The sequence below is a fragment of the Crocodylus porosus genome, unplaced genomic scaffold (assembly GCF_001723895.1).
Source record: "Crocodylus porosus isolate Cpor-Errol unplaced genomic scaffold, CroPor_comp1, whole genome shotgun sequence".
In the NCBI taxonomy this organism is placed as follows: Eukaryota; Metazoa; Chordata; order Crocodylia; family Crocodylidae; genus Crocodylus; species Crocodylus porosus.
The window spans coordinates 7242378-7252396 of NW_017728943.1; the positions used below are offsets into that span (position 1 = coordinate 7242378).

At 46.9% G+C, this 10019-nt stretch overlaps 1 protein-coding gene across 1 annotated transcript in view; it reads left to right on the forward strand.

Moving 5' to 3' along the window:
* Positions 1 to 10019, forward strand: part of LOC109319006 (acid-sensing ion channel 2-like) — a gene marked incomplete at its 5' end in the record, with an annotated part of 433500 nt that overhangs the window by 244539 nt on the left and 178942 nt on the right. The window lies entirely within an intron of this gene.

Here is a 10019-nt window from a genome sequence, read left to right on the forward strand (position 1 = left end):
GAGGTCCCTTCCAGCCCTAATGTCTATGAAATCTATGAAATCTATGAAATTCTAGACTTCCTCTTCATAAAATGTCTTATGATATGGCCTGAATCTGACCCTATATGCTCAGGAATCAGAAGGCAACTAAGAAAATCTGACATTAATGTAAAACAAAACAAAAAAGCCTTATGTTTTAACCTTTTTTTTTCACTCTAGAAGCCCGACTCATGCTTTTGAATGCTTTGGGTTGGTAATACTGAAGCTTAGACAGGATTATTTTGGAGTATGGCATTTCATGAAGGTGAATGACATATTCTCAATCAGCTCTGAACCTTGAACAGCAAGCAACATTGAGGGTTTATAAATCGCACAAAAGAAACCCAATTGCTTTCTTGCAAAATGTAACTTTTTTTCAAAAGTAGTAAATGCAGGGATCATGCTAGAAGAAATGTATTTGGAAGTTAGTAGGTAAATACTTTATACAGTGCCCACAAATCTTACTCTTCAAATCTTACTCTCACTGAGCACATCTACACATTCATTCATGTGCAGTAGTTACTGGGTTTTTGGTTGTAACCATGTTGGTCTAAGGACATAGGCAGGTAAGGTTCTTTCGGTAGATGTGTTTTTTTTTATTAGACCAACTGAGTAGTTGGGAAAAAGTTATTTGCAAGCTTTCGGGCACAATCAGCCTTCTTCAGACACAGGAAATCTCTACTGTTCTGAGACTCCAAGGAATGAAAGAAGCTGAAAGTGTGACAGGATGTCAATGAAGATATATATAGGTAGAAATTAGGAAAACAAAAGCAAAGGCAGGGAAGGGGGGAGGGTAATAAGGTGCAGGGTGGGGGGAGCCAAAGGTCAGTAACAAAGATTCTACAGTAATAGATTTTCAAGGTAGAAAAGAGGCTGTCTGTGAAAAAATAAATAGCCAGAAATTAGGAAGATGCAAGGCATAAAAGAAGGGGAGGAGAGGGGAGGAAGGGGATGGGGGGAAGTGTAAGAGGTCAGGTCTGGCAGGTATGTGGTATGGCAGGCAAGTTAGAGGCACTCCTGAACTGAGCCACTCACCTCACTGCACCCAACCACCTACCAAGCTCTGAGTACCTCCCCAGCGGCACCTTACATCCGACCAATCCCCTTCCTGGAGCACACCCACAAGCCCAGGGTACTGTTGCCACCACCCAGGGTTGCTGGTCTGTATTCAGGCACTATGTACCTCTGAGGTACACTGGCCTTGTAGACCTTGATGGTGATTGTCCTCCTGCAAGAACATGGCATGCTTCCTTTAGCCTGAAGCACAGAAAGTAGCCTCCTTTAGTTATCTGAGCCTAGCGAGCTTACAGGCATGCCCTGATCCCTCTCCCTGCAAGATCACCATGCTTGTAATAGTGGAAAGCTTTATTGGTTAAAGAGGTTAGGCTTGCGGAGGGGTACATGATAAGGAACTATCAAAGAATAACCTTAGAGCAAATAGTGTCAGCATAGTAGCTGGTTGATAGGCTTGTATATTACAGTAAGCTATGTATCTAGGTAAGTTTCAGGCAGTTTACTCACTTCAGCATCTTGTGAGGGAAAGAGAGTGAGAGCTGCAGATGTTCCAGTTGCTTTGTGATCCTTAACATGGCTGCTGTCCCTCCCCCTGGGCAGTCTTAGGCTTATATAGGCCTTTTGACATCATCCGTGAGACCCAATTATGGCCAGGTGTTGTGGGGTGCCAACCAATTAATTTAAAAAGCATCACTGCTCACCTGTGACAGTGACAGGAGCTTGAGTCCCTGCCCCATCAGGTCAGTGCTAACACAGTGGAGAGCTTGGTCCACCCCCTCTCACCTGGCCCAGGTCATGTAGGCAGAACTGGTTGCTTAGCAACTGGTTGACAGACAGGTGGGAAGATAATGGGAAGCGGGTGGGGGGAAACAAAAAGAGACTGAAAAGAGACTAATATGGAATTTTTCCACACCTGGTAAATCAGATATCAGGCAGATTGTAATGTGTCATAATCCCAATATCTGTATTGAGTCCATGATTTTTGGACTTTGTGCCCTGTGCGCAGCAGGCACATGGTGTCGTGCCACTCTGGGGAAGCAGCAGCACGGCACAGAGTGTAGCCTGCCTCCACCTTGTGCACAAATTGGGGGGCACATGTCTTCCCTTGCCTCCCCCAGGGTGCACGCAGTGGCGGGAGCCCCTCCTCCCCACCCTGCCGCACCCCTGGGTAAGCCATGGGGTCCCATTCACCACAGCTCCTGCCTGCCACTGCCTTTGCCCCACTCCCTTCCTCACCACAGGGGCCTCAGTCTGCACACACCCCCATGCCCCTTCCACACTACAGACTTAAATGCGGTGGGCAGGGGAGGTTATATACATGCATGTGCATGCAAGCACGCACATGCTGAGCCCCCCTCAAATATTTTCTTCCTCCACCTGTGTATGAGACTTTGCAGTCTCTTCTGAATGACTAGCAATTGCTGCATTGTCTGAAAAGTTCATTTCATGGACAGGAACTTCTCAAGTTTTTGTTTTCACTTTGAGATGAGTGAAGTTAAACAGATTCCCATCAGATGTCATCCAAAGGTATATTTCTTTTGAAAAGCCACTGAAAGCATATTTGAGCAGGACAGCAAAAAAAAATCCCCCAAACCATCAAAGATAGGACACAGCCCTGCTTGACAAGCCCACTCCTGATTTCAAATTCTTCTAAATGTGACCCATCAAACTGCAGCATTCCATGCATACTGATGTGAAAGAACTTCATGATTCTCAGGACCTTAGGAGGGCATCCTATCTTCTTCAAGATTTGGAACAAACCATCTGTGCTGACAAGATGAAAAACTGGTGAGATCTCCAAATGCTATATACAGAGATTTTGTTTGTTCACAGCGCTTTACTTGTAGCTGTCTCAGGGAAAATATCATATCCGTCATGGATCGACCACAGGTGCAGGCAGTTATTTCAGGCAGAGAGCCACTTATTGAGTTCTGGCAAGATGTCAAGGGCAGTATGGATAGCCCCGCCCCTTGACAGGTGCCCCACCCCTTGTTGCCGTCTTGGGACCAGAATCCCTGCCCCTAACCTTTGACTTTTGCCACCGGAAGTCCCTCCCTTTGTCCCTGGAAGTACTCCTTTGAGGAAGAGGGTTTACCATTTTAGAGGGGAAAAGCAAATTATATACTGAAAATCAAACACCCATAAGAATATTTTTTAATTTAATTTAAATATATATATTTTTGTTCTGATTTGTGTGTGTGCTGTATATGTATGTAAGGGAAGAGAAGGAATCCCTGGGGCAGAAAGGAAGAAACCAGGGTTTGAAGGGTGCTTGCCCACAGTCATTCCATTGCCTAGGATACATACAGTTACAAAGGAATCTTTCTTCTCCCTGTGCTTCTGGAGGGAAGGGGGAAGCAAGGCAGGCTCCAGTATAAAGAAAGACCCAGAGCAGACTCAGGGGCAGAGACAGGAACCAGAAGTTCCTCACCCCGACAGCAAGAGAGGAGAAAGCTGAGAGAGGCAATGAAGCACAAGCAACAGTCCTACCTGAAGCTAGCTGCAGATTTGCCACTGAGAGAGACATATCTGTGACAAAGCAGCCAGAATGAAATCCAAAACTCCAGTCAGCTAGCTGTGTGAGAAGGGCTGAGATGGATATACCATAAATACTGAGATATATTTAAGTTAACTTTAGTTGGAGGTACCATTAATACTGAGATATTCGGACAGTGATCTTTGTTTTGTTCATTATTCCCACTGGCCTAAAGGAGGTGGGAATCCTCTCAGAAAATAGAGTGAGGATAAAGCTCAGATATCTGCACCTAGGCTAATAAACTGTTCAGAAGAAAAACATTTCCCTTCCAGAGTCCCGGTGAGGATTAACTGGGACTAAGTTTGTTTTAAGTTAAAGGTACAAGCCTAACAAAAGGATCCTGTGGACTATTTTAATGTTATATGGACAATGAGTTACCACCCAGTGGATCAGGAGAGGGTGTAGGGGTTGGCAGAGCTCTCACTATGTTAAGGTATTGCCAAGAATCATTCATGCAGTTAGCCTGACATCCTTTATTTTCCTCCTTTATCATCCAGACGTGGCAGACAAGAGTGGGGTGTGAGGTACATTGTGCTAAGAAATATCCTGGGAATCTTCTGCTGGCAAGCTGAAGACTAAAATTAATAAAGAAGACACATGGAGACAATTTTATTTGATAGGACCAATTAATAGCCGAATTAGTACGAGACATTTTGTCACCAATACTTGAGCAGTGACCAAGTATTTTACAATGTAGAAGTGATTGTATAATACCTTAAAATGCAGTCTTACTTTTATATTGTATGGGGTGTGAAGGGGTCTCTGGGGGTATGGGATGGTGAGTGTGGAGTTTGTGGGGAGCTGTGGGTGAGTAGGTATGGGAGTTTGTGGGAATGTATGGATGTGTGTGTGTGGGTATGGGAGCCATGTGGTGCAGTGGCCAGCAGGCAGGCAGGAAAGTGGGGAAGTGGTGGCGGGGGCAGGGGAGAGTGGAAGTGAGCAAGCATGTGGAAGCGCAGAGCCTGTGCTGATGTCCTGGTGCCAGCACCAATGGGGCCCAGAGCGGGGCTCGGCTGTGCCAGCAGGGAGAGGGGAAAGCTGGCCCAGCTGCATAGAGGCCCTGCTGGCCAGGAGCCCGTGGTCCTGCCACCCCACTCTGGGCTCCACTGGCACAGGTCCCGCGCTCCTGTCTGGGTGTCACTGGCTTCCGCATGTCTGCTCACTCCCGGTTCCCCCAGCCCCAGCCCTGCGGGATAGGCAGGGATGAGTATGCGCAGCCACGATCCAGCACACCCTGCGCTCAACCATCTGAGCTGAGCAGCAGCAGTGCAGGACAAAACTTCTGCTAAGCACAGGGGAAAAGTGGCCCCTCCCCATGGCTAGTGCTTCCTGGTGCAGCCACCCAGAGCCCATGTGGGGCTGTCTTGCATCTCTACCATGTCACTGCCACCTCTGGGCTGCCCCATGGGGCAGTGATGGCAGTGGAGAGCAGGTATAGGCAGCCTGCATGGGCTCTGAGAGGCTGAACCAGGGGCTGCTGGCAGGGGGAGAGACAGAGGCTGCTTTTCCCACACACTGAGCAGCAGTTTGTCCTGTGCTGCCACTGCTCATCCTGAGCCCCAGCTCTGGGCTCACCTGTCCGGGCTGAGCACCAGCAGCAGCTGGGCACAAACTGCTGCTCAGGGCAGAAGCAAGTGGCTTTTCCCTCACTGCCGCCCGGTGGGGTTTGCTGTAGGCACTCGGAGCCTAAGCTGCGCTAAGCTGTGGTGCAGCACCTTCACTGCCACTTGTGAGCTGCACTGTAGCTGCTCCACATTGTCATTGCTGCCATACTGGGCAGCTCACAAATGGTGGTGAAGGAGCCACAGTGCAGCTTAGTGTGGTGCTGGCTCCAGGCGGCTGCAGCAAACAGTACCAGCAGCGGTAAGCAGGGGGGGAGGGGCGCTTTCCTGTACCCCGAGCAGGAGTTTGTGCCCAGCTGCTGCTGCCGCTACTGCTCAGCCCTGATGGGTGAACCTGGAGCCGGCTCTGGGGCTGAGGATGAGCAGTGACTGCAAAAAATGGTGCCTGCCTGCCAGCTGCTCTACACCACATGGCTCCTGGCTGCATGGCTGGACCGCAGGACTCAGATGGAGCTGACCCAGCCCTGAGGACTGAGGCAATCACCCACAGTCCTTCCCTGCCTCCTCGCCTCCTGTCCCTTCCTACCTGAATTTCCTGCTCCCGCCCAGGGAGGCATAAGCAGCCCCAGAGTCCTAGGCCAGAAGCCCCTGCTAAGTGAGGAGGCAGGGATGGGTGAGCTTTGCTATTGTAGGAGCCTGTCATGGCTTCCCCTGGGTTATACTGCCCCTTGCTCCTGTCATCTTTGACAGGTAACCAAGGGCAGATAAATATTAATTTTCTAAACTGTTTAGGGCCCCTGCAGGCTGGATAGAATGGCCTGGTGGGCCAAATCTGGCCCACAGGCTGTACTGTGCCCACCTCTGATCTACCAGATCTGAAACCACATCGAGACTCAGGGTAGACTCTGTCCACAAGGTCTGCAGTCTTAGCAGGATGACTTTGGCAAACAGCTTCCCAATGATCCAAATTAAGGATATACTGCAATAGTTATTGAAGTCTCTTATATCACTTTTATTTTTGTACAGAGTGTCTGTGCTTTTATCCTTTTTATCTTGAGAAACTTCACCTTCTCTCCAACACATCCATATTAATTTGTGAAGCTGGAGAAGAATAGATTGATTTTCTGCACTTAAAAACTTTAGCTGTTATGTAATCTGCACCTGGGGCTTTACCACAAGCAGGCTAATCTGTGGCTTTTTCTGCTTCATATGGTAGGTTCATGGTCAAGCACTGTCAAAGCTGAGGGGTCTTCAAGTGCATTGAGAGTGGAGTCACAGACCACATTTTTGTGAGAGTAGAGTTCTGAGTAATGCTCAACCCATCGATTCGTCTGCTTATTGCAGTCATTGATGACTTCACCTGTGGAGGATTTTAAAGGCCTGATCTTCCTTGGAATAAGCCGATAACTTTCCTGCTGCTCCCATATATTGCTTGTGTGTTGCCTCAGTCAGCAACTTTTTAGATACTTTCACACAGTTGTAGCCAATACTTGTTTACACACTATCTCACTGTACATTTGTTTTTTTTCCCGATCTTTCACAGCACCTGCAAGTTGGAGTGCCTAGGGTCACACTTATATTTAAGGAGAGCTGACCATTTATTCTCTATGAGTGAGATCATTTCAAATGAGTTCTCATCAAACCAATCATTTGAGCTGTGATGCAATGTACCACAAGAGTCCAAGGCAGTTTGATAACATGGCTCCATTAAACTGAACCAATTTCTCCTCAGCAGTTGTACATGGCTTAAGAGATGATAGAGCCCCAGAGACTTTTGATGAATTGAGATGATGTGTCTTCAGCTTTCAGTCATGTGGCATTTATTTGTAGTAAGGAGAGTTTATTGCTCTTGTACAATTTCCAGGGACACAATTTGACACAATTAGTGCATACCAATAAATGTTTGGTATCGCAGTCAGTACTCTGATAGGATTGCATGATGTTTATGTCATAGAAGTCTCATGATAATCAGGTTGAGTTGATGCCCGTGTCCAGATCATGGGTGGCACCAAGACACCTTGTGTTGAGGTTTCACATTGAAGAAATAATTTATTATACATAGCTCATTTCATGAACATAGTTCAAGCAAATGTTGTCTGTTTTCATTCATTTTGCCAACACCATTTGTGCCCAAACAGTGAGGGCAGGTAGCATGCTCAGTGCTAACTCTTGCATTGAAGTCTACAAGCAGGAGAATTTTTTCATTAGGTGAAATATTACTGATTAAGGCACTAAGATCATTGGAGAAGTGGTCCTTTGATTCAGATGAAGCAGTGAGACTTGGAGTTTATACACATAAGAGACTGACAGGACCAGAGGCAGTAGTGAGTTAAAGCACCATTAATCTTTTGGAGCCTTTGTTTGGGAGTTATACTGCAAACAGAAGTTTCTTTTTTGTTTTTTTTTACTGTAAAGCTAATACCATACTCTCTGATTTCTTTGGGCTGTTTACTACACCAGAAAAAAGTATAGTTCTTCCCTCTCAATGCCTGGTAGTCTGGTTTCTTGTACAGTGACAATATCAACATTCAGTCTCAGCAGTTCTGCATCAATGTGCGTGTGTCATCAGGGGTTTGGAGGTCACTGGGTATACCTGGGATTTTTGCTTACATTTTTTGTAGTAGCTGATACTGCATGATAACAGTCTTATTTCATGTTGAATCTCTAAGCTCCAAGCACCCACTGAAACAGCAGATTATGGTTGGAAACACCTCATTGGATGGGGACTGCCCAGCTTGAGGTAGGAGATAGTTTTCCAATGAGGTGCTATGATCTCTCCCACCATCAGAGACCACCCCTGGTGCCTGTATCTATGACAATCAATCCATGGCTTATAACTGGTTACTGTTGACTTCCATTTGTTTCAGTGCATTGGTGAAGCTGGAGTAACCTATCCAGGGTGCAAAGGCTGGGACATTCGATGATGATCAAGAGTTGCCTAAGCATCAAAATCACTCTTTCAGCTTTGCTGAATTAGCCACTGGAAATGTAGAACCAGTATAATGTGGAGCCAGGAAAGTTGTAGGAGCTGCCAGAAAGAAGATTGAACAATCACCTAACTGCCTTAGGGGCTTCACTCTGGGTTGTCTTTCATTATTTACTCTCTTAGCCTTCACCTCTCCCGAGGCATTCCACAAAGCAGTGTTTACTGTCATCTTCTTCTTCCAGCTTTGCCATTGGGAAATATCCCCTTCTGCCACCGCTGCCATTGTGATGAGCAGAGGACAGCTCTTAATGATGAGAACTGTCCCCCACTTACTGTCCCCCCTTACAGGGCTTATGTCACACAGGCCATGTACAGCTTACAGTCTCCATACTCTTGCCTAGGCCTACACATCACAGGTCTTTGTGTGATGGTCATAGATCTCTTGTGCATACACCATGATCTGGAGGATCAGTGGCCATGTGTATTAGTATAATTGAAGGGAAGAAACCAGGGCAGCAGGTCCACATGCCACCTTTATGGGGGGGAAGTGGGTGCAAAAACAGTTGCTTCCCCGTAGTGGTAGTTGATAATGCTACTATAATCCGCATGATAGCAGCCCACACTGCTCTGCGCATTTTTGCTGCCCCAGGCATGGAAATGTCCAGCTATGCCTCTGGGAGCTAGTTCAGGACTGCTATTTCTGAGGTGTCTGCACATACACCACCCAAGAGCTGTAAGTAGAACAGTTACATTATAGTCATTACAGTGGTTTTGAACTGCCACTGGTGTAAGAGTGAGTACCCAGCCCAGCATGCCTCCCAGTGCTGAGTGAAAGACTTTTCCTAGAAAGCTGTTTATATTTTTTCAATTCACCCTTTACACACACACACTGTAAGGTGGGTGGTTGGTTGTCCTTTAATAGTAAGGGGACAATTGCTAACATGGAAAACAGAAACTGAAAAGTAGGCACTTAATAACATAGAATGGCTTTCAATTTCATGCTCTATCAATGTGAATTGGACCATTAATTGTTAATTGTTCCTCCCCTAGAAGCAGGGACATCATCCCTTTCCCTCTCTATCTGAGCAGTAAGGAGTACCACAGCAGCCAGCTGTCTTTCAGAGGTAGGGTTGTGATTATTGGGGAAGAGGAGTAGGAGTGCTTCCGGATGGGTTTTTTCAAGGACTGACCAGAAACTAGTCTGTGACAGGTGTGGGCTTTGGTCCCTGCCTCTTCCTGTCCATATTCCCCAGCCTATTTTGCCTCCTGCTTTTTTCCTGCCATGACTTAATGGCAATCAATATGTATTCTGAGGGAGGGTGCACTTGAGATGGGGATAGTCCTTTCCTTTGTGCCTTATGGCTATTATCAAGGCCTCTTGCCACCCCCATAGCCATGCCCATGCCTCACTGATGACTATGCATCTGCCCCTTTTTAAGGAGTCTCTTCCTCATGGTCTCTTTCTTTACAGAAGATCAGCACTGGGCTCCTCAGGCCCAACCTTTTTGGCTTTGGCCCTTTTTCCTTTAACTGAGATCTTTCATCTCAGGTCCACTATTTTGGGTCTTAGCTCTCTGGTCTGAGCCCTGCAGCACAACATGGCTATCAGGTACCCTGCTCGTGGCCTCCTTCATCCCTACAGTGACTCCCAGTCCTCCAGTCTTTAAAATTCAATTCCAGAACAAAGAAGCAGAACAAAGGGGTTCATCATCCTGCCAAAAACTACTTCCTACCCTCCATAGTTGTGACAAAGGTTACTGCTGTCTAGAGTGGCTGAGGTTTCCTTCCCCAGCTTCCAGTTCTTCCCATTCATGCCCATCACCTTCAGGATATAAACTTCCTTCCCTCCTAGCCCAGAGCTTGGACTTGTATTCATAGATTCATAGATTCATAGATGCTAGGGTCGGAAGGGACCTCAATGGATCATCGAGTCCGACCCCCTGCATAAGCAGGAAAGAGTGCT